Source organism: Salmo salar, chromosome 23, assembly GCF_965601325.2.
Source record: "Salmo salar chromosome 23, fSalSal1, whole genome shotgun sequence".
NCBI lineage: Eukaryota > Metazoa > Chordata > Actinopteri > Salmoniformes > Salmonidae > Salmo > Salmo salar.
This window is the reverse complement of record NC_138313.1, coordinates 29,236,974-29,261,485: the sequence shown is the minus strand read 5'-3', so window position 1 is coordinate 29,261,485 and position 24,512 is coordinate 29,236,974. Positions and strand designations below refer to the sequence as shown.

Below are 24,512 nucleotides of genomic sequence, written 5' to 3'. Positions count from 1 at the left end.
AATGATAGTCATCATTTTGAAAGAGAGCTGAGACTGGCTTATGTGGAAGTGTCTCTTCAGGGCTATCTCCAAGTGGAGCAGATCTGTAACGTAAAGAATGTCTGGTCTGAAACCACCCCCCAAAAATTATTGTGAAGCGTGCGGCAATGTGAAAACATCCTGACACCCCTCTCACCCTCAGTCCAGTTCCACCAATATTGATTTTGGTTTACGTCTGCTCTGTCCGCCGCTCAATGAAAAGGATTACAGGCCTGCGAAAGGATGAGATATCATCAGCTTGTAATCCAGCCCATGGTTTCCTAGCTACCGTATTGTCTATTCTGTTCCGCTATGTGAAAAATGTTGAATATCAACAATGAGTTTCAGTGCTGTATTGTTGAGTTTTGTATGAACTAATCTTGCCTCACTAAAAAAGACCTACAGCTTGGACAAAAGTCTATAGCCAGTGCATTCCTAGCTCCCCTTGCACTAAGGCAGGCTGAGGCAGAGGGGAAGACATTTTAGTCTTGTGCTCTTCTAGTTGCTAAAGCGCCGGGCTGCCGGGCTGTGGGAGTCATGAGGCGGCCCTGCTTCACTCGATATGGGCTCAGGGGGAGAGAACCATGGATGTGCAGGTCTAGGCCCTTAGAGCAGTGAGGGGGAAAGGTAAGCTGTTCGCTGACTGCTACTACACGGCTGTTTCTCCTCTTGTCAAGCTACAGTATGCTGGTGTTTCCTTCTCTCCTTCCCCCTGTCTCTGCCTTTCCCTCCCTCCCTCTTTCTTTCTGGTTCTTTGGCCTTGTGAGGAAATTTGTTCTCAGGTGCAAATGTAGGCATTGAGTGTGTGGAACGACTAAAGACGAGCATGCTGGCTGTTTTGATTTGGAATGCAGATTAACAATAACCATACCTCCTGAGGTGGTGCAGGTCTGGGCAGAGTGGGGCAAGAGGAGCTCGTGGCAGGCAAGGTGTCTTTGTTATGTGATCTCTCTCTTACTTCACTGCTGTTTGTAGACTAGAATAGCACCTGGAGGGGGTGAGGGCGACAGGGCTGGTCTATGATGGTACCTTTTTCCATTTGGCACCTGCATCAGCCCAAATGTAAAAGAGTTATGTCTCTCGCTGAAATGTGTACATTAATTTCAGTCAAACGTTTATTCATTTCTCCTTTCTTCAGCCGCTAGTGTGCAGAGTGACAGACCATAGCCAGCCTGTCTGAATGGGGGTGGGCCACTTCTCACTTAGATGACATGAGGGAATGTCTAATTTAACGAGCAGCTTAAAATCATTTGTTGAAGTAAAATAGAGACTTTGAATTGCAGTACCTTGGAATGCCTGTAGTATTATTTCTCAAATTAATATTCAATTTTTTTTTAATTATTTTGTGCAGTTATTACTGGTTTTGTGTACTGTTTTTGTGTAACTGATGTACATATTAAGTCAGTTATTAGTGTTTTTCTAATCCCAACAAAGTTAATTCTGTGAGAGGATTGGGAGCATTACTTTGTAAGCAGGTCTTTCTAAATGGTGGTGTGTGGGTGGGTGGAGGAGAGATGCAAGGAGGATGTGTGTTTGATGTAGGGTGGTGGGATAGAAGGATAGAAGGGAGGCTTCTCTCTCCTCTCGGCCGTGCTCGCTGGAGAGTGCGCTTCAGTGGCTTCGGGCTGCTTGAGGTTGGCTTCCACGGAAACAAGGAGTTGAAGGGGGGACTGAGACCGTTTTGGTTGGCTTAACCTCCACCCCCTCTCAACACAAACACATACCACACGCACACACCGACACACACTTCCTTGAGTCATTTTCTATCCACGGCCCCGCACAGTACTGGGGCCTGAAGTTTTCCCCATCCTTGCCCATCATTGTCAGACAATTATAGGGTGGAACTGAACTAGAAAATCTGGTACAATCCATCAATTAGTACAAAGGGTTTTCAGTGTAGTGTAAAGGCAGGGATGCAGGAGCCCTTGCGGCTAGAAAAAAATGGTCCTGATTGGGCACGGACAGTGGATTTTAGTGCTGCTTGGATACACTGTAAAGATGCTGCCTCCTACCCCTACAGGTCTGAGCAGCAGAGTACCACATTACAGGGCTCCTTTCTTAGGACTCCTTTGTGTATGTGTGTATTTTTTTCCTCCCTCGGTCTCTTCATCGTCCATTTCAGCCATTACGTGCACTCAGTAAGAGTATGCCCTAACAAAAGGCCAAGTTGTCGGCAGTGCAAGAAAGTGACATTGTTAAAAAGAAATAGATGTTAATGTGGTCCAGTGATGGAAAGCCTGGCGGACAGTGGATGCGCTCTCCTTTATGTTCCACGTATGTTTTGGTCCAAAAAGCACATCTGTTTCCATGCCTGGTGTTTTAGCATGGACATTAAGTTGGTGTTGGGGGCTGGTGGGTGTAGTGAGTGTAGTGGAGGGAGATGAGTAGTTATGAGAAGATATAGCTGCTGGCAACAGCTCCATTCACTCAAACTTTTCAACTCTAAAAAGCATCTACCATTTTTAAGTCTCTGTGTGCAGTTGGAAGGAAGTTGCTAACTGGCAGTAGCACAAATGCTAACTAGTGTTAGCATAATGACTGGAAGTCTATGGGAACAACTAGAATGCTAGCTTTTCCTTTAGACTTTCAGTCATTATGTTAACGCTTGTCAGCAATGACTCGCGAAACTACCTCTAACTTCCTTCATAGTTGACACAGAATTTTTTTTTAACCAAAATCCCAAACTATCCTTTAAAGGATTTCCAATCAAAGAAGACACACAATATAACATGATTATTTTTAAAAACAGATTCACTGAATTGATAAACCAGTCGTTTATCAACATAATACACTGTAGATGAACTTTGTGGCATATTATACAAATATACTTTGCTTCAAATAATATTCTGTATTTACTATTTTGCTTTTGTTGCAGTAATTGTTTTGTAAAAACTTTATTATAGATTTTATTCCCCTATTTCATGGTATCCAATTGGTAGTTACAGTCTTATCGCTGCAACTCCCGTACGGACTCAGGAGAGGCGTGCGTCCGCCGAAACATAACCCAACCAAGCCGCACTGCTTCTTGACACAATGCACACTTAACCCGGAAGCCAGCAGCACCAAAGTGTCAGAGGAAACACTGGCGACCGTGTCAGCGTGCACTGCACCCGGCCCGCCACAGGAGACGCTAGTGTGCGATGGGACAAGGACATCCCTGCCAGCCAAACCCTCCACTAACCCGGACGATACTGGGCCAATTGTGGGCCGTCCGGTCGTGGCTGGCTCCGACAGAGCCTGGACATCGAACCCAGAATCTCTAGTGGCACAGCTAGCACTGCGATGCAGTGCGTTAGACCACTGCGCCACTCAGGAGACTTGTTGTGGTAATTTAAGAGTATTATTTTCTTAGTTTTTGGAGCTTAGGACACTTTCTATTCTGCTGTTTTCTGATTCAAAATCTCAGTAGTGCTTTTGATCAGCTTGTTACAAATGTTACAAATGCACTTTGATCACAGAATTGAGTTTATTTGCAATGAGACTTCAAAACTACTTGTGTACATGCCTAGCCTTCTAAGGTCTCGTGAAATGAAAAATACTTCATTTTGGGCATTATTTGTAGTCATTTATGCTGAAGTAGCAAGCAACTCTTCCCCAGCTGGTATAGAAATTAGACAATTTATAGTTTTTAATCAACATTGGGTTTTGTTAAGAAATGTTAAAATATTCTCAGGTATTTGTTTACCTGGGTTGCACGCAAACTCTAATATCAAACCAAAAAGTTGAGTGGTGTGAGTAACTTGATGATGATGTAGTGAGAGTGACACACTAATGACTGACTGTTTGTCCTCGTTAGTTGTGCTCTGCTCTACAGCTGACTAGCTACTCCAGTGCTAATGAAGGTAGCAGCCAGTCAGAAAACAATGAGTGCAGGCTGAGCAGGCTCACTAATGCTCTGTGTGCTGCCGGCATGCCCCTCATCCAGGAAGCCCCCCAGCCCACCCTCTCCTCTCCTTCCCCTCCTCTTGCCTTGCCGGGCACAGCTCTCCTCATCCAGGCCTAACCTCGCAGGAGCTGCTTCCTTTTGTTTTCTGCAGCTTTGTGTTCATCCTCCTCACACTCTTCTCTCCTCTCAAGCCCCTCTGAACTGAGACTGCCAAATTAGCTATTCAATATGTGCAATTTGCGGTGGGGCTTTTTGTGATGTGAACATCTATCCTCAGGGTTGAGAGCACAAATCCCCCTCATTGCGCCGCGCTCCTCTCCCTCTCTGGACAGGCGGAGAGGAACCTAATCTCCTGCAGCGGCCCTGACCCTGGCTCACACCGGCCATCGGCAGCTTCCGCAGGCGCCACATCCCAACAAGGAATTTACTCTACATTAGCATAGGAGGAATTAAGCCTCTTTCCCGCCTCAGTCCACAAAGAGAACCACAGTAGCCTCTCCACATGAAGCACCATGCTCGTGTGATGTCTGATCTACGCCTGTTTCAGAACAGCGTATCGCTGTCAGGATTTTCAGGATGGAAAGTAGCTAGCTGCGTGAACAGTCAAAATAAGTTGTGCAATTGAAAATGTTTAGTTTGAAAGCAAATACAGGTGACTGTAGTAAATCCAGTCAGAGTTCATTCAAATCAGATAAGCCCTATCTAACTTTTCCTCAGTTTGAACTACTTTCCAGTTTCCAGTTCATGCTGGGGATTGTCTTTCCCGGTAGAGGAGAATACAGTGTTTAGGCATGATCTGTATGTGGCAGACCTGCAGGCCCAGCCAGCCAGGCCCAGCCAGGCCCAGCAGCTCAGTGGGTATCATAGGAATTCTGCTTGCATGTTGGTCAGTACTTGAAAATGTTCCCTGTTCAAAGAAGGGATATAAGGGAAATAGGATTAGAGGGAAATCAAATGGCCAGTTAGATGAACAATAATACTTTTTGAATAGCAGATTTGGTCTGCCGCTAACTCTACTGAGATAATACTGATGATTGAAATGTGGGATTTTACTGTCAGTGTAAATCTCTTTCAATATCCAGAAAGTCAAACACACAGTGAGGTGTGTGTTTGTGTGCTTTGCCCGCGCACATGAATGTGTGTGTGTTTGTGTGTGAGAGAGAGAGTCTATGTCTGTCTTTGTGTGTCTGTGCATGTCTGTGGGTGTGCTAGGCTATATGTTGGATGACAGAGATTCCTGGAGTGTCCAGAGGCAGCCTGGAAGTGCTGGCTTGTCCCCAGGGGATGGATGACAGGCAGGCAGACCCAGCTTGCAGGGTATTCCCAGAGGCTGGAGGTCAACAGCAGGCAGGACACTTCTCCTCTCCCACATGGGAAAAGGGTGACTGTGCTGCTCACATCACAAAGGGCTGGACTGTCTCAAAATAAAGATGTATGGGTTTTTAATGTTCAACTTCTGATGGAATTTGGGTACATTTCAGATGGGTCAGATCTTTCCCATGGTGGGAGAGACATTAGTGAATAAGATATTCAGCATTTTTGCAGTTCACCCCATACAATGAAATATGTTATTATGTCATTCTGTTATACCACGTCATAACTGCTCATTTGGATGATATTAAGCCAGTCACTGAACCATGTTAGTGGAACTACAGCTGGGTCTGTTTTGGATTGGAAAGGTGACGAAGACCTCTGCTGTGTCTGTCACTATCTCTGATAGAAACCTCGGGGGTGTTAGGTGTCATTGGCTGTATGCTGATATGTGTGGTGGAGAAGATGGGTTACAGAGCTGAGAAGAGCCTTATTAGCCCACAGAACACACTATCCCACCACCAGCCTTCTCTCTGGGGCCAGAGGAATCTCCACCACTCACAGGCTGATGAAAAGTGAAGCCACCGCGGGGCGCTCAGAAAATGAGAGCCATTACCACCACAAAAACACGGTCATTTGGATATAGAATGGAAGTCGGTGAGGCGCAGGCAGGGGCTAAGATATGGAGCTCGGTATTACAAAAGAAAAGGCAAAGGGGAGACTGCAATTTACTCTGAGACTGGCCACCTGACCATGGAGAGACCAGTAATCAGTAGATTGGGATGGGGAGTGCCCTGGTGGAGATCTGTGGTCCATCACGGAGGCCCAACAGCATGCATCTCCGCTTAAACAGTCCTTTAGCTATGATGTCATCTTGCAGGACAGGCCAGGGACCTGCAGGCCAAGCTAGAGGAACTGGAGAGGATCTCCATCCAGACACCCTTACCTCTGATGTGGTTCCACCTGATATCACGTAAAACCATAGCATGAGATCAATATGAAGTAATGGCGCTTGATGGCTAGTTTGGATACAATTATACAGATAATGTTTTTCTAAAATTAGCTATCCAGATCAATAATTACCCTAGTCTCTATCGTAGGTAAATTCTCCCTCCTGTATAGAGTGAAAGTGATTTAATTTGGGTACAGATGTGATTTATTGCGCATCGATAGCTTCATTTAAGTTGGCAGAAAATGACAGGAAACGGTAGCAAGTCACAGCTCGCACTTGATGTTCATTGTGTATACAGCTGAATCAAAAATCAATCTGCTTCTACATCTGCCATCTTGAGGGTTAAGGGACACAGATGGCTCCATCGCTGGCATCCCACCAAAGCCTGGTGTTAATCGGATGCCAACGCTGAAGAGGGAAAGTTTGAATTCTCCCTTGTTCCTTCGTTAAGATTTCAGGTCCCCCTGCCACCAGATGTGACCGATTGCACGTTGTTGCAATCTGGGTTTAATCACGCATCATTGACAAAATGACACTCCTATGGAAGGGCTGAATAGGAAATTAAAGCATTTTAGATAACGTTCATAATTGACTAAATTGTTTAAGCCCCCAGATCACATGTATAATCTCTGCCTCACATGACCGTGCTAAAACGAAGTGCCTTGTTTGATCATTAATGATTTGAATACTTTAAACACTAATCACATTTCCAGTTAAGTTTGTTTTGGGTCTTTGGTTCAGAGCGATAGGAATATAGAATGTTGATCATGATAGTCCATCTTTGGCTTTAACTCCATTTAAGTGATAATTGGTCTTTCAGCAGGCAGCTCTAGGCGATGATGGCTAGTCTGTGTCCATCCACTTTTCACACTCGGCAGTAAATTATATAACTTTTGCTGTAAATAAAGGACTAGTTCCCCATTTAAATTTGAAAGCATGTTGGTGTTATCCATCCCCTTCAGGCTATTGGGCTTTTATAACCCAAGATCGTCACTGATGATAATATTAAGTGGAATTTTTCTCTCATCAGTCATAAAGTGGCTCTAAATGCTAACGCGTATGAATATGTACATTTCGTGTATGGAAATGTCCTATTTTACAAAAGAAATCATCTCATTGGAGCCTCTTACTTGGTCCCCATTTAACTTCCTTCAAAATATAGATATGATGAAAATTATAAGACTACAGCTTGATGGTAAATGATTTCTACTCAGGGTATGAGGAGCACTTTGATGCTTCATTGTTAGGTGTTTTATTTCTGTTTATGTGCTCCAGTATCAGCTGCTTATGAAGGAATAGAGCTCAAAGTTTAGCTTCTCAGTCTATAGCAATTCTCCAATGCTCTGTGTGAACCAAGTCTTACCAGTGGTGTTCCAGCAGTGTACACAGTCTCACATATCATAATTTAGAACTGGATGATCAATACTTGAGAACCATTTGACGAGAGGAATACCATTATGTTGACAATATACTCTGCATAGGGTACACAGTGTAATGTGGCTCGTTGTTTAGCTACTCCAACACTCTTTTAACCTGCAACTCTATTTCATTTCCTCTATCTGTTACCTCTTTAAGAAGCTCAAGTTTTTTTAATCTTTGGGGATTTTGTCAATGAATTCATTAGTTTACAAACGCAGTGTGTGCTTATACAAAATGTATCAGGCAGAAATGATAGCTTCCCCCATGCGAGGTAAATCAGCAAAGTCATTTTTGTTTTGTTTTATTCTTATCTGGTCATTTAATTGCTGCTATTGTCTCATTAGGAGGAGGCACCCATGAATGATAAGAGAAGTTGAAGTGAAAGTGTATGTTTTTTTTCAGTTTGCTTTGAATGGTTTCAGTTTGAAGACTGGCTTATATACGTATATATATCTCTGCCAGTGCTGGTATTGTAAGCACTGTTAAACAGTACAGACAACATTTGCCAAATTCTGCCTTTGCTGTTTTACAGATAATTCAAAAATTCCTCTGCAAATTATCAAAATTTAATTAGCAATATAAATGCCAGAAGGAGCACATTATGTGCAATTGTCTTGCTATCTTTCCAGAAATGAGTCTTTTAAAATGAATTTGCTGTATCAGTCATCTTTAAAAAAATAAATTGATCACTGAATTCATAGTTTCCATCCTGTGTTTTCTTTAAGGTATTCATTGACATAGGTGATTGCCTCTTAATTACTAGCACAGCCTCCTCCTATTCACTCCTATTAATTCATGTTTTCTGGCACAGTCCCAAAAGGCAGCCTTGCCCTATATCTTCTAATTACTTCTATAATTGAATTTGCTCACTGTTTCTGGGCTATGTTTTTAAGTGCCTGTTTGTTCCGAGGGTTTATTGTGTCTTTGTGTGACAGCCCTCTGCAGACAGAACATGCACAGCCATCTTTCCTCATTTCTCATAAATTTTCCACAGCCTGAGTTCTCTCTCCTTTCTTTCTTTCTTTCTTTCTTTCTTTCTTTCTTTCTTTCTTTCTTTCTTTCTTTCTTTCTTTCTTTCTTTCTTTCTTTCTTTCTTTCTTTCTTTCTTTCTTTCTTTCTTTCTTTCTTTCTTTCTTTCTTTCTTTCTTTCTGTATTACTTGCACCTCCAAACCCCAGACATATGATGGGTTAGGGAAACAGGAAAGAAATTAATTAGTAAGGGGGAAACAATTACCCTGGCTTCTTCTCGTCCAGTCATTAGTACTATAACCCAAATTTGTGAACCAATAAATCCTCCATAATGTTTCTTTGTCGCTGAATACAGTTTTATGGAGATGGTCCTTATACACTTCCAGTAGCCGCTCAGGGTTGGTAAATGGAAAAGCTTTAAACTATTCCAGAAATGTGCCACATAGAGTCGTAAATCATATTAATGACCTTGGGCCTATCAGAGAAGAAGTGAACCTGATCAGGAGTGGCTATAGGAAATGTGAATGTAACCTTGATATGTTCATAGACACTCAGGAGGAGCCTCTGCGGAGCTATGTGGACTCTGCTCTCTTAGTGCACCAGTGATGAATTAAAAGACATGTTGCATAATGATAGAGACTAACAGAAGGAGCATCGAGGATGCCACAGGGCTGAGGGTCCAGCACAGTCCTGTGTGTTGTGTCCCTGTGAGTGGGGCTGAGAGGAATCTCCCTGACCGTTCCCTGTCCCTCTTATCTTCCTGGCACTATCGAGGCCAGCCGACGACAAACCGGCAGTCCCCTGATGGGCCTGGAGGGCTCATTGTGCTCATGTCAGGGGGCATTATCCCACCGTATCGTCCGAAAAATTATTCCCCAGGCCTGACAGTGTGTCTTTGAAAAAACTTTCCCTCACTCCCATTGATTTATTTTCCCATCCGGCTCCTATCTCGCCTGCCTTTTGTTTCCTTATCATTGCTTCAGGTTATTATGTGCAAAGTATTGACAGGAGCAGGAGGCCGTGGTCGATGGAGAGCTAATGCATCCGTAATCCCGCCTTTGTTAAGGAGGAATGTTTCACTCGGGTCTCCGATGGGGAGAGAGGCGCAAAGCTGTTGATCCCCATTTTATTTGTTGGGAAGCCCATCCATCAATCAAACTGGAGACCATCTGACTGCTGAATGACACAGGGACTCGGCTGAAGAAATTTGATAACAGCAGTATTGTCAGAAGGCTCCCCTCACTCTCTTCGATAAGAAATACATTTGACTGGAGCAGATAAGCACATGAGGATTAAAGCCTTTAAGAGAGTGGGTTACACACATGCCACAAGAGTTTTTTTTTTCAAGAGCTTTGGTGTAAATGATACTTTTGGCAAACAACACAAAAATACAGATTCAAAGTGTGCTGCTTGTGATAGCGCAGGATATGCTTGGATTATTTATAAGGTTCCTGATAGTGACAGCAACCCCTATAGGTATGTGGCATTTTGAGCAGACAACTGGGAAGGTGCATAAAGTAATAGGCTTAGTGCTATGGCATGTTGTCATGCTCTGTGAGAACCATTGTTATGAATGGCATATGTATAACAGTATGTTATGTGTCATACCAGCTACTGTATAGAGAGAACCTACTTAACATGTGACTCTGATCTGGAGTGGATTGTAATCCAAAGACAAACCAACAACATTATCATCACCACCATCTAGAGTAGTCTCTCAATCGGATTAATGGTTGGAGAAGGGTTAAATCCATCATGGATATTATAGTTAATCATCTAGGCATGAGGTAGCCAGCAAGCAAATTAGAATGGCATACCTTATTCAGACTGGGTACAGTACCTTTGTTAGATGGAGAAATTAGCTTTGTGTATTAGTACTGAAACAGTGTTTCGATGTCAGGCGTTCTCAGGTTGGCTATACTAAGGCCATATAAATAATTTTAGTAGAATTCCATAGGGTTCGACAACTATGATTATTATACAAATTATGAAGTAATTAAAATAACAGAATATCAATATTTTCTCTAATGGCATATAAAAAATACATTTGAAGAGAATACTTGAGTATGATCATATCAAACATACAGTCTATTCAACATAATCGAGTCGAGGAGAGAGAAGAAGAGATGGTATATACATTTATATTCTGTTCAGAAAAGGGTTAGGCAAACATTTGCTCAACTCTACATTTTCCATTTTCCAAAGTAAAAGGACAATGACCTGAAAAAAGATTTCAGAAGAAAACCCAAAGAAATCCTGAAATTACCAGAGGGCAAAAAAATGGAGGTTATTGTGACCCGTGCATTAACACACTGTATGATTAAGTTAGTTTTTGTGTTCATAATGACTAGAGGCTAAGGAGTCAGAAGAGGGGGAAAAATCAATGTAAGAGTGCAGGAGATTAGCCTGACAAATTACATGCGCCTGGCTACTCCATTGTACAGTATGGCCTCTATATTCTGAAGAAGACGCCACAAGATGAAGCTGCCAAATGGCGTATGGACTCCAAGATAATTTTTTATTGATTTTGCACAAACGTCAATGGGGGTAATTGTGGGTAGTCCAGCGACCCTGCATGTTGGATGTATGTCAGGTCCTGCCAGAGACAGACAGACAGCTGTCATTGTTCCTCTGTCCGGGCCATACACACTCCCAGACACACTCACTTAGAAACAGACCTCTTTTTTCATTTACATTATAACAGAGATGGATCTTGTGTCTTGGTATACTAGTCAGTTCATTACTGCTAAAAGTATGACAGATACTTTGACTTTGTTCAAAATCAGCACCTGAAAATCTGAAGTGGTAGCTATAATCTGTAATGTGCACATATTGAAGTGAAAAGTTGTTATTATCAAAAAGACTCAGAAAACATCATTTTCAATAGTGAACAATTTCAGCAAAAAGAATTGAATTGAACGTCTGAAATTATATACACAGGAATTGACCATAAAGTGTAGCTAACTCTTGTTACATGCTATTAGTTACTAATTGATTATTAATGTGATGTAATAAAAAACAAGGATTTAAGTAGATTACTTACAAGAACAGATCCAAGCTATACAGGAGCAGTATGTTTATGTTTTCCGCCAGCCTCAAGCTTACTCTTGATTGATATTCATCTAACAAATCTGCTTGTTGCGTCATAATGAAATGTGTGCGTGTAACGTGATAAGGGTTGGCAGCGTGGGATCATTTGATTCTATTAGCCTGCATCTGATGTACCACCGAGTTACATGGCAACGTTAAGCATAGCAGATGTTAACAGTGGGAGGTAAAGTGCTGACAGCTATAAGTGCTCTCTGGCAGTAGCACGTACACACACACACACACAGACAGACAGACAGACACACACACAGACACACAGACAGACAGACAGACAGACACACAGACACACAGACAGACAGACAGACAGACAGACAGACAGACAGACAGACAGACAGACAGACAGACAGACAGACAGACAGACAGACAGACAGACAGACAGACAGACAGACAGACAGACAGACAGACAGACAGACAGACAGACAGACAGACAGACAGACAGACAGACAGACAGAGGAAGGCAGATGTTGCATGCACTTGCCACAAGTTTCCCCCCTTCCTTTCTTTATGGCATTTAAAGTATCAGTACAGCACATTGGGATCTTTCCCATGGAGTTCCTGCCATTCCAAATGGTGAGAATGAATGTCATAGGCCTCCATAAGTCAAGGGCTCTCTTTGCTTTTCACAGACAGGCAAACGCCAAAGATTTATCTTCCCGTTGAACATAGGCCTTTATGAGCTAGTTGTGAAATTCTACAACTAGTGTTTGAAGAAGGGGTAAGAAAGCTAAGGAACTGAGAAATGTGTGTCAAGTCACGGCTTGTCTGATGGTAGAGGCGACTGTGTCTCAGGTCTTTCTGGTGTTCTCACATTAGCTCCATGGTGTGATGTCTCTCTCTCTCTTTCTCTCTCTCTCTCTCTGGCTCTGGCTGTAGACTACTACTGGACTCATACAGGACTGGAAAGGCAGGGTGGGCCCTCATTCAACTCACTTCACATATGTTTCAGTCTCCATTTTCTCTGAATATAATTTCAAACTTAGAGTAAGATTTGTATTTCTCCTGGAATTGTGAAAGTACGTGTGTGTGTGTGTGTGTGTGTGTGTGTGTGTGTGTGTGTGTGTGTGTGTGTGTGTGTGTGTGTGTGTGTGTGTGTGTGTGTGTGTGTGTGTGTGTGTGTGTGTGTGTGTGTGTGTGTGTGTGTGTGTGTGTGTGTGTGTGTGTGTGTGTGTTAGTGCTTGACTGTGTTCTTTTTTAGAAAGTCAGGTGTGTCACCCAATTCAGCCAGTATCAACTGGATGCTTTTGTTATGCTTCTTTATTGAGGTGTCTATAATAGCCTAAGTAACTGTAAGAAAACTGTGAAAACTGTACAATTGAAGTCAGAAGTGTACATACACCTTAGCTAAACACATTTAAACTCAGTTTTTCACAATTTCTGACATTTAGTCCTAGTAAATATTCCCTGTTTTAGGTCAGTTAGGATCACCACTTTATTTTAAGAATGTGAAATATCAGAATAATAGTAGAGAGAATGATTTATTTCAGCTTTTATTTCTTTCATCACATTCCCAGTGGGTCAGAAGTTTACATACACTCAATTAGTATTTGGTAGCATTGCCTTTAAATTGTTTAACTTGGGTCAAATATTTCGGGTAGCATTCCACAAGCTACCCACAATAAGTTGGGTGAATTTTGGGCCATTCCTCCTGACAGAGCTGGTGTAACTGTGTCAGGTTTGTAGGTCTCCTTGCTCGCACACTTTTTCAGTACTGCCCACACATTTTATACAGGATGAGGTCAGGGCTTTGTGATGGCCACTCCAATACCTTGACTTTGTTGTCTTTAAGCCATTTTGTCACAACTTTGGAAGTATGCTTGGGGTCATTGTCCATTTGGAAGACCCATTTGCGACCAAGCTTTAACTTCCTGACTGATGTCTTGAGATGTTGCTTCAATATATCCACATAATTTTCCTGCCTCATGATCCCATCTATTTTGTGAAGTGCACCAGTCCCTCCTGCAGCAAAGCATCCCCACAACGTGATGCTGCCACCCCCATGCTTCACGGTTGGGATGGTGTTCTTTGGCTTGCAAGCCTCCCCTTTTTTCCTCCAAACATAACAATTGTCTTTATGGCCAAACAGTTATATTTTTGTTTCATCAGACCAGAGGACATTTCTCCAAAAAGTACGAACTTTGTCCACATGTGAAGTTGCAAACCGTACATACGTTCATCTCTAGGAGACAGAACGCGTCTCCTTCCTGAGCGTTATGACGGCTGTGAGGTCCCATGGTGTTTATACTTGCGTACTATTGTTTGTACAGATGAACGTGGTACCTTCAGGCATTTGGAAATTGCTCCCAAGGATGAACCAGACTTTTTTTAAGGTCTACAAATGTTTTTCTGAGGTCTTGGCTGATTTCTTTTGATTTTCCCATGATGTCAAGCAAAGAGGCACTGAGTTTGAAGGTAGGCCTTGAAATACATCCACAGCTACACCTCCAATTGACTCAAATGATGTCAATTAGCCTATCAGAAGCTTCTAAAGCCATGACATCATTTTCTGGAATTTTCCAAGCTGTTTAATGGCACAGTCAACTTAGTGTATGTAAACTTCTGACCCACTGTAATTGTGATACAGGGAATTATAAGTGAAATAATTTGTCTGTAAACAATTGTTGGAAAAATGACTTATGTCATGCACAAAGTAGATGTACTAACCGACTTGCCAAAACTATAGTTTGTTAACAAGATATTTGTGAGTGGTTGAAAAACAAGTTTTAATGACTCCAACCTAAGTGTATGTAAACTTCCGACTTCAAGTGTATATCTTTCATTACGTATAACCTGAAATAAAAAGTGTGTGCCCAAAGAAGTAACATTGTTCATGTCAGTAGATATATTTGGCACAAGTGGACATTTAAAAAATTACACTTGAAAGAACACTTGAGGGGCTGTCAAAATGAGCGTTTTATTTCTCTCTGAACATTTGTATTTCATAATTGAAATAAAGAATTTGCAGTAGATAAATAATAGTGAGCATTGGTATTTTTCCACAGATGGATACACAATGCCACTCAAGCTTCTCTTTTTGTCCAGCCACTTACCCAAAAACATGATTTTGTTTGTGTGTGCAGTAGCAAGGGAATGGTCTTCATTTTTACCAGATTCTCCCAGCTTTCACAAACTCTACCTCAAGATAGCCATTTAGACTAAAGCCCTGGACGGCCATCAAAACAAAGCTCTATCAAAGGCAGCTCAGCCCTGTCAGATGGTGGTCCAACCTTGTGTGTCTGGAGCATACTTGTATCTGCATGGTCCTGGCCTAAAAGCAGCAGAGAGGCCAATCCTATCCCGGCCCACGCTTAATGCTCCATGCCTGGCGCCAGCTAGACCTGCCGACCAGGGTGCAGGGAGCCATGTCTGTCCCACCTATGGCTGCCTAGTGCCTTCCCCACGCCCCGGCATCCTCCCTTGCAGCTGGGCGCTAGCCCCATCTCCCCAGGCTGTCTGGAGCTCTTCCCAAACGGATGGAGGATACGGTCAACAGCTTAGATAGATGCCACTTTAGGTCCCGCTGGCCTGTGGAAATCCTACTGGAAAACTGTGCTGTGTGTTCATGGATGTGCTGCAGATGTTTTGTTACATGGTTTATACAGTGCGCATCCAAAGTATTCACCCCCCTTGGATTATTTCACTTTTTGTTGCATTACAAAGTGGGATTGAAATAGATTTATTTGTAAAAAGAAAATGTCAATGATCTACAAAAAATACTCCATATTTTCAAAGTGCAAAGACAATTCTACAAATGTTTACAAATTAATACTGACTAAATAACTAAAATATAGTCAGTCATTGTATAAGTATTCACCCCCTTTGTTTAGGTGACATTATATTTGAATGACTACCTCTTCTTCTGCCCTCCACACATAAAACTTCTGTAAGGTCCCTCAGTCAAGTATTGAATTTTAAGGACAGATTCAACTACAAAGACCTGGGAGCTTTTCGAAAGCCTGTGATTGGTAAATGAGTAACAATAACAAATCAGACATTGAATATCTCTTTAAGCATGATCAGGTTAATAATTATGCTTTGGATTATGTGTTATAATTATGCTGTGGATGAAGATGGCACTGCAATAGATAGCTGCCATTTTAAGGGCTCCTGACCAATTCTGTTATTTTCTATGTTCAAAAACAGCTTATGGACATCAGAACAGCAATCACTAACCTCGGTTTGGATGAAGACTTTTCACTCAATGAGTCGGCAGCTGTGGACATACTACTCGTTCCTGACCATGCCCTAATCCCCTGGACTCAAAAGAAGAAGAGACGGCACAAGACAGGCAAATGAACGGGCTCCTTGACGCGATTACGTCGGCGAGTAAAGGACAATGATAATGTAATTTACATCTAGCTGGTTTTTCTATGAGGTGTGTGTGTCTTTGTTAACAACACCTGGTGCGCGATCGCTAATGTTAAGGAAGTCTCAAGGTTTTGCTCACCTGAGTTAAAATACCTCATGATAAGTTGTAGACCATACTATTTAGCAAGATAGTTTTCATTAAAAAAAGTGTAGCTGTCTGTTTACCACCACAAATGGATTCTGGCACTAAGATTGCATTCAACAAGCTTTATAGGGCCATAAGCAAACAAGAAAATGCAAATCCAGAAGTGACCCTCCTAGTGGCCGGTGATTTTATTGCAGATAAACTGAACTCCGTTTTACCATATTTTTACCAGCATGTCACCTGTGCAACGAGAGGCAACAAAACTCTTTACTCCACACACAGAAATGCAAACAAAGCTCTCCCTCACACTCCATTTGGCAAAACTGACAATAACGCTATCGTCCTGATTCCTGCTTACAAGCAAAAACTCAAACAGGAAGTACTAGTGACAATACAGAAGTGGTCCAATGAAGTGGATGCTAAGCTACAGGACTGGCTTGCTAGCACAGACTGGAAAGTGTTCCAGGATTCATCCAATAACACTGAGGAGTTTAACACATCAGTCACCAGCTTCCTTAATAAGTGCATCGGTAGAAGTATATCAAGCCTTTTTTTAAATACTCAAAGCTCCATTATTAGCTTTTTTAACTACTCCTATAGAAATGGTAGTCTATCAGGGACTCAGCAGGAAGGTCTGATTTCACAATTATTAAAACAATACCCAGATGGCAAATATAAAGGTCCAGGCCATTTTAAAAACTGGAGGCATTTTACACTTCAATGTTCTGATGCAAAAATACTAGTGAAATGCAGAGCACTCAGAATAAAAAATCAGACAGGATCAGACAGTTTTTTTTACATGGACGATACGTTGGAGCTAATACACAACAACTACTAGAAATAATTGAACAACATGAAACATCTAAGAAGACAGGCCTGGTATTCATAGCGGATTTGGAAAAGGCCGTCGATAAAGTAAGACTGGATTTTACATATAAATGCCTAGATTTTTTTCAGTTTCAGTGAGTCTCTTATTCAATGATTAAAATTAATGTACAGCAACCCCAGGTGTAAAATAATAAAAGTGGCTAATTCTCCAAGAGTTTTGAACTGTCAAGAGGAGTTCAACAAGAGTGTCCGCTGTCACCATATCTATTCATTATGGCCATCGAAATGCTAGCTGTTAAAATCAGATCAAATAACAACATTAGAGGATGGAAAATCCAAGGCTTAAAAACAAAGGTGTCCATGTATACTGATGACTCATGTTTTATAATATGTCCGCAAGCTGGATCCCTGCAGCGTCTCATTGAAGATCTAGATAACGTTTCTAGCCTCTCTGGACTAAAACCTAGCTATGATAGGCGTCCCATATTACGTGTTGGATATTTTAAAAACACTACTTTTACATAACCATGCAGTTTACCTATAACATGGGCTGACGGTGAAGTAGACATACATGGTATTCATATCACAAAAGATATAAATGAGCTCTCCACAATGAATTTCAATAGAAAATGAGTAAAAACAGACAAGATCCTGCAAACATGGAGAGGTAATACCAGTCTATTTATGGAAAAATTACAAAATTACAAAATGATTAACTCCTTAGTCATATCTCAGTTTACTCACTTCAAATCAAATTGTATTTGTCACATGCGCCGAATACAACAGGTGTAGACCTTACAGTGAAATGCTTACATCTCACTTACTTATGGTGCTGCCTACTGATGATTTGTTTTTCAAATCATATGAACAAAAAATATTACGCTTTGTCTGGGATGCTAAACCATAGAAGATAAAGTGTGCCTATCTATATAATGAATATGAACAGGGTGGGCTGAGATTACTAAATATTAAAGCACTAAACCTCTCTCAAAAGTTTTACTTGAATCCAAAATGGTTCTCAAGTAGATTGCTAAGAAAAGGTCATCCCTTGTTTAAAAATTGTGTTTTTGCCTTTGTGCAGATTGCCATGTCTCATTTTCAATTAATTGAAAATGAAACCTTGTTCAAAGTACAGTACCAGTCAAAAGTTTGGACACACCTACTCATTCCAGGGTTTTTCTTTATTTTACTATTTTCTACTTTGTAGAATAATAGTGAAGACATCAAAACTATGAAATAACACATATGGAATCATGTAGTAACCAAAAAAGTGTTAAACAAATCAAAATATATTTTAGATTTTAGATTCTTCTTGATGACAGCTTTGCATACTCTTGGCATTCTCTTAACCAGCTTCCCTCTTAATGCATTTTAGCCAATCAGTTGTTTTGTGACAAGGTAGGGGTGGTATACAGAAGATAGCCCTATTTGGTAAAAGACCAAGTCCATGTTATGGCAAGAACAGCTCAAATAAGCAAAGAGAAACGACAATCCATCAATACTTTAAGACATGAAGGTCAGTCAATGCGGAACATTTCAAGAACTTTGAACGTTTCTTCAAGTGCAGTCACAAAAACCATCAAGCGCTACGATGAAACTGGCTCTCTGTCACGTCCTGACCAGTATAAGGGTTATTTGTTATTGTAGTTTGGTCAGGACGTGGCAGAGGGTATTTTGTTTATGTGGTTCGGGGTGGTGTTTTATGTAGTAGGGTGTTTGACTTATTATTTCCGGGTTTTTGGGGTTATGTTCTAGGTCTGTATTTCTATTTGGTCTCTAGTCTTTTGTATTTCTTTGTCTAGTTTATTGGGGTTGGACTCTCAATTGGAGGCAGGTGTTTTCTAGTTGCCTCTGATTGAGAGTCCTATATATGGGTATGTGTTTGGTTAAGTGTTTGTGGGAGATTGTTTCTTGTTTTGCCTGTGTGAGCCTGACAAGACTGTTTTGTTGTTCGTGAGTTCTTCGTTTTTGTTATTTTGGTGTTCTCTTTATTTTAAAATAAATACAAGATGAGCATCCACATTCCTGCTGCGTTTTGGTCCTCCATTCCCGACGACAACCGTTACACTCTCATGAGGACCGCCACAGGAAAGGAAGACCCAGAGTTACATCTACTGCAGAAGATAAGTTAATCAGAGTTACCAAGCTCAGAAATTGCAGTCCAAATAAATGCTTCAAAGAGTTCAAGTAACAGACACATCTCAACATCAACTGTTCAGAGGAGACTGCATGAATCAGGCCTTCATGGTCGAATTGCTGCAATGAAATCACTACTGAAGGACACCAATAATAAGAAGACTTGCTTGGGCCAAGGAACACGAGCAATGGACATTAGACCGGGGGAAATCTGTCCTTTGCTATGATGAGTCCAAATGTGAGATTTTTGGTTCCAAACGTTGTGTCTTTGTGAGACGCAAAGTAGATGAAAGGGTGATCTGCGCATGTGTGGTTCCCACCGTGAAGCATGGAGGAGGAGGTGTGATGGTCTGGGGGTGCTTTGCTGGTGACACTAACTGTGATTTATTTAGAATTCAAGGCACACTTAACCAGCATGGTTTGCGCTTAGTGGGTCTATCATTTGTTTTTCAACAGGACGATGACCCAACACACCTCCAGGCTGTGTAAGGGTTATTTGACCAAGAAGGAGAGTGATGGAATGCTGCATCAGATTACCTGGCCTCCACAATCACCTGACCTCAACCCAATTGAGATGGTTTGGGATGAGTTGGACCGCAGAGTGAAGGAAAAGCAGCCAACAAGTGCTCTGCATATGTGGGAACGCCTTCAAGACTGTTGGAAAAGCATTCCAGGTGGAACTGGTTGAGAGAATGCCAAGAGTGTGCAACGCTGTCATCAAGGCAAAGGGTGGCTACTTTGAAGAATCTAAAATCTACTGTATATCAAGACTTCGTACTTTTCGGCCTGGTCCCCGGCGACAATGAGACAGCCTATAGGGAGGAGGTCAGTGACCTGGCAGTGTGGTACCAGGACAACAACCTCTCCCTCAATGTCAGCAAGACAAAGGGGCTGATCTTGGACAACAGGAAACCCATGTATATAGCCACGTTAGCATTACTCATTGTGTATTTATTCCTCGTCTTATTATTTTTCTATAATTTTTTTCTTTATGCATTGTTGGGAAGCATTTCACTGTTAGTCTACACCTGTTGTTTACGAAGCATTTGACAAATAAAATGTCATTAAACCACCCAAACGCAACAAAGATATAGTCGTCCTTCTGAAGTGAGCTGCCGGACAGGAAGGAAACTGCTCAGGGATGTCACCATGAGCTAAAATTCTATGGCAAGAATTGAAAATTGCTGTCTAGCCATGACCCCCCAACATCTTGACAGAACTTGAAGAAGTTTGAAAAGCATAATGGGCAAATATTGCACCATCCAGGTGTGCAATGTTCTTAGCGACTAACCCGAGAAGCCTCACAGCTGTATTCGCAGTCAAAGGTGTTTCTAACAACATGTATTGACTCAGGGGCATGAATACTTATGTAATCCAGGTATATTACTGTTTAATGTTGCTAATTTTTTAAGAGTATTATTGGAATTTGTTTTCCGCTAACATTACAGTGTTTTGTGTTGATCGTTGACAAAAAATTCCAATTAAATCCGTTTTAATCCCACTTGTAACACAACAAAATGTGAAGAAATCCAGGAGAGTCAAAACTTATGTCATAATGAACAAACTAATCATTCAAAATAAGCCCATTAATTCTGCCTTGTATTCATCTGAAGTACCTCCCCATTCACTTCTATAGTAAGATAAAAATGTGTTGATGATTCAATTAAAATATTCAATTTCCTACACATCTTGATTTTCTTCCGCCTGTCCCTTAATGTTTTTTTTTATTTATTTTTGCTGCTGCTGAATATATGTATGTGATATCTGGGGGGGGAAATGGATAGCTTGTTTAAAGACGTGGGATTGTACAGTAGCTTCCACCAGTCCAGTGTCTACTCTCTTCTACTGTACTTTGCTTGGTATCTCTTTCTGTGACGATGTGGCCAGCATCTAAAAGGTATCATTCTACGCTGCCTTGGGTGTCTTGGTTTGTCACTAAATTACTCGCCACACTTAATTACAGAGGATGAGGTGAACGCCTCATTTCTCTTTGTTATATGCTAAGCAGTCAGCAATCTCAAACAAAAGGGCCCTGGCTCTGGAAACTATAGGATTTGCTGCTGGGATTATAGTCTCATGGATAATGATGTGTGGTCAGCAGAAGCAAAGCTTTATTTTAATTCAAATTGGCCAGTATACAAACCCATTGGTATGTCTGATGGTTAGAGTAACTGTCTAGTAAGCGCTGTGGTAGAGTATCGCCACTTAGCTGGATCTATTATGTGTGTTTTACAGTGCAGGTCTTCTGTTATATGATGGGACACACCACCTATTTGCTATAGTTGCTACATGGCTGTTTTCCACGTGGGGCATCTCCCTAACTATTTTTACTGGTAGGCAGGTTCAAGCCAGTTCAACTCTATTGTCTATTGATTTACACTGTCTATGTACTCTGTGTCACGTAGCTGAAAATGCTAGTAGCATGCATAATTCTGTTGAGATTGTTTGAAATTGCATAGGTATAGCATTGGCTTCCATACCTGGGAAAATGCAGATTATCAGATAATATGATTGGACAGTGCAAGTCATGACAATTCACATAAGTATCACACATCTTCTCTGAGTTAATAGGATTATGTCAGCCTTCATAATGCCTATGACTATTATTACAGTCTGTCACAGCATATTATGACAAGTGTTTTGTCACTCAGTCATTACTGTGCTATGCATGAGAGCACTCCCAGTGAATACTTACCAGGCTGAGTGTGAGTTATATAGGCATATACTGTATGTCAGTGGTTTATGGCAGAGGGGTGTGTTAGGTGGGTTTACTTTGTGCGTGGGTGGATGGGTGGATGCCCAGTTATATATGAATGCCCAGTTTTTCATCTGAAATGTGTTAGCATTCTGAGATGCTCAAAACACTTCTAAGTGAACTCTCTCAGCCATACTGCTGTTAGACTCTGTCTGGGAAACAATGAGCTGTTGCATTGAATCATTGCTCTCTCAATGTAGTTTTAATTAAAATCATCCAAAGACATCCATTGTAGACTCATTTGACTATTATCTTTATTTTTTTATTTCACCTTTATTTAACCAGGTAGGCCAGTGGAGAACAAGTTCTCACTTACAACTGCGACCTGGCCAAGATAAAGCAAAGCAGTGCGACACAAACAGCAACACAGAGTAACACATGGAATAAACAAACATACAGTCAATAACACAATAGAAAAGTCTATATACAGTATGTGCAAATGAAGTAAGATTAGGGAGGTAAGGCAATAAATAGGCCATAGTGGCGAAATAATTAAAATGTAGCAATTAAACACTAGAGTGATAGATGTGCAGAAGATGAATGTGCAAGTAGAGATATTGGCGTGCGAAGGAGCAAAAAAAAAAAGTTTTTAAAATCTAACTTGGAGATAAAAGTTAGTAATGTGATCTTTGGCAAAACATATTACTAACAGTAAAATCTGTTAATCCTCTTGACAATAATACTCAAAGCCAAGATAATTTTCCTTGGCTCTCAATTGAGAGGAAGGATAGTGAGTTTTAAGAAAAACATGAAACATTTTCAGATGACTGTTGGCTGCACTGATTTAAAACGAGGTGGAGGCAGCCAAACATTTTGTCACTCAACTCCTCCATAATATTCCTATTACCCGATAACTGTTTTTGTTGTTGTTATTAGACATCCCCTTCGTAATCTGTTCAACTCCCTCCATTTTTTCGGTGGACCTTGCAAGCTAATTAACGGATAGAATTTTGATTTAAGTCATTATTGCTCACACCTTTGCAGCAGCAGCACCTCAGAGATTAACAGTGAACCGTGTTCTATGAGAAGACAAAGCCCTTGCTGCCACTGGAGTGGATTACTGTCTGTATAGAGCTATAGGAAGGTAGAGGAAGCCAGTAATTCCTATAGAAAAGTAGACAAACGTAGAGCCACTGACTAACAACTTTCCCTGCTGAGACCTTTTGTCTTCAGATTGCCATTTTCTCTTCCAGCTCCCTGACAGGACTGATAAAGACCTTGAGTAAGGCCAAAGCCAAAGCTTAGGTGACATGGAGAGTAAATTCAGCCCTAATGATTAGTGATATGCAATATGTTTTCTTTGGCTAAACTTCTGTGCTTCTGTGTTTTGTAACTCCTAAAGCACTTCATTGATTGCCCGTAGCTTAATTACAAATGGCATCAGCTGCAGATTGAATACGTTACTTTAAATGGCTATTGAGAAACCTTATGCTCCCTGAATGCTATATTCAATCATCTCATTTAACTAAAAAAGAATAATGCTATGTGAAATCCATGGTAACAATACTATTGAGATTTTAAACCCATGTTATATGAAACTTTTATGCTTGATTCAAAATCGGTAACCACAGTTCGTATTATCATAGTCTATTGGAGCCAATCTCTCCAAAAAAGTGTCTCTCTCCGCTTTCTCTCCAGTTTTGGGGAATTGTTGATAATAATAATAATAATAATAATAGTATTACTATAATGATAATATTAATAATAATGTTCATATAATGTTCATCTCCAAACTATAGCGAACGTTTTGTTCAACCAATGCCAACTTCTCTTGACATTGCAGTGAAGCCTACTTTCTGCAAACGAAAAAAATCTTTATCAAATCCCCATTCTATGCCTTTCAATAATAAACCAAGCCCATTACCTCACGGCAGCTTTTGTTTGCCCTATACAAGAGAGAACAAAATTGTTATTCAGGAGAACGCTTTAGATTTGTATTGTGGGTAGAATTCACAAAGAGCAGCGTTATTGTATTAAAAAGAACCATCTGTATCAGAAACAATGGCTTCAAATTATCTCTAAATACCCACTGAACAAAATATAAAGCTTTCCCTTCTCATTATGTGGGGTGGTTGTAGTGGTGGTGGTGGGGGGGGGGGGGGGGGGGGGGGGGGTGAAGCAGACTTGGTATAACTGACTTTTGTTGTTCTTGATGCATTCTTCTCTTTTTAAATCGGCCCCTTTTCAGATTGTGTGTAGCCATAAACGGCTTTTCTTGTTACAGGGGTAACGAGCAAAACACCAGCGTTCAGCGAGCAGCTTGAGCGGCGGTACGCTGAAGTAAGAGCACTGGCTTTTGGAAAAACCTGCAGACTACGGGGCGAGTAAAGAGAGAGAGACAGCCTACCGCTGTTTCGGTCGAGCAGAGAGCGGGATCTCCGGCGGCTGAAGAGTGGTTCTTGAATCGGCCAGATACTGTTCCATCCTCTTTTCTGCCAATCAAGCAAAGATGAGGACAACACCCAAACTGGCACGTAAGTAGCATTGCAGTCGAGAGTGGTCCGGGGACAGTGAAAAGCAGGCTGCGCCTATATGCAGTGCACTGCGGTGTGATAGAGTATCGCATTATGAGCTTCAGTGGTTCGTGGGTTATTTTCCCATTGGGTTCTCGGACATAATTTAAAGCTTGCTCAACACTCGAAAACATTAGATTTCAAGTAGATTGTCTATTATAAATAT

General features: G+C 41.3%; 1 long non-coding RNA gene across 1 annotated transcript in view; it reads left to right on the top strand.

The window, feature by feature from the left end:
• The first annotated feature begins 432 nt into the window (after window positions 1–432).
• LOC106584343 (uncharacterized) overlaps window positions 433–24,512 on the top strand; it is a 54,923-nt gene continuing 30,843 nt past the window's right edge. Inside the window, exons 1-2 of the long non-coding RNA XR_001323725.3 lie at window positions 433–645; window positions 24,058–24,307. This is a non-coding gene — a long non-coding RNA (uncharacterized LOC106584343). The remainder of the gene's footprint in view (window positions 646–24,057; window positions 24,308–24,512) is intronic.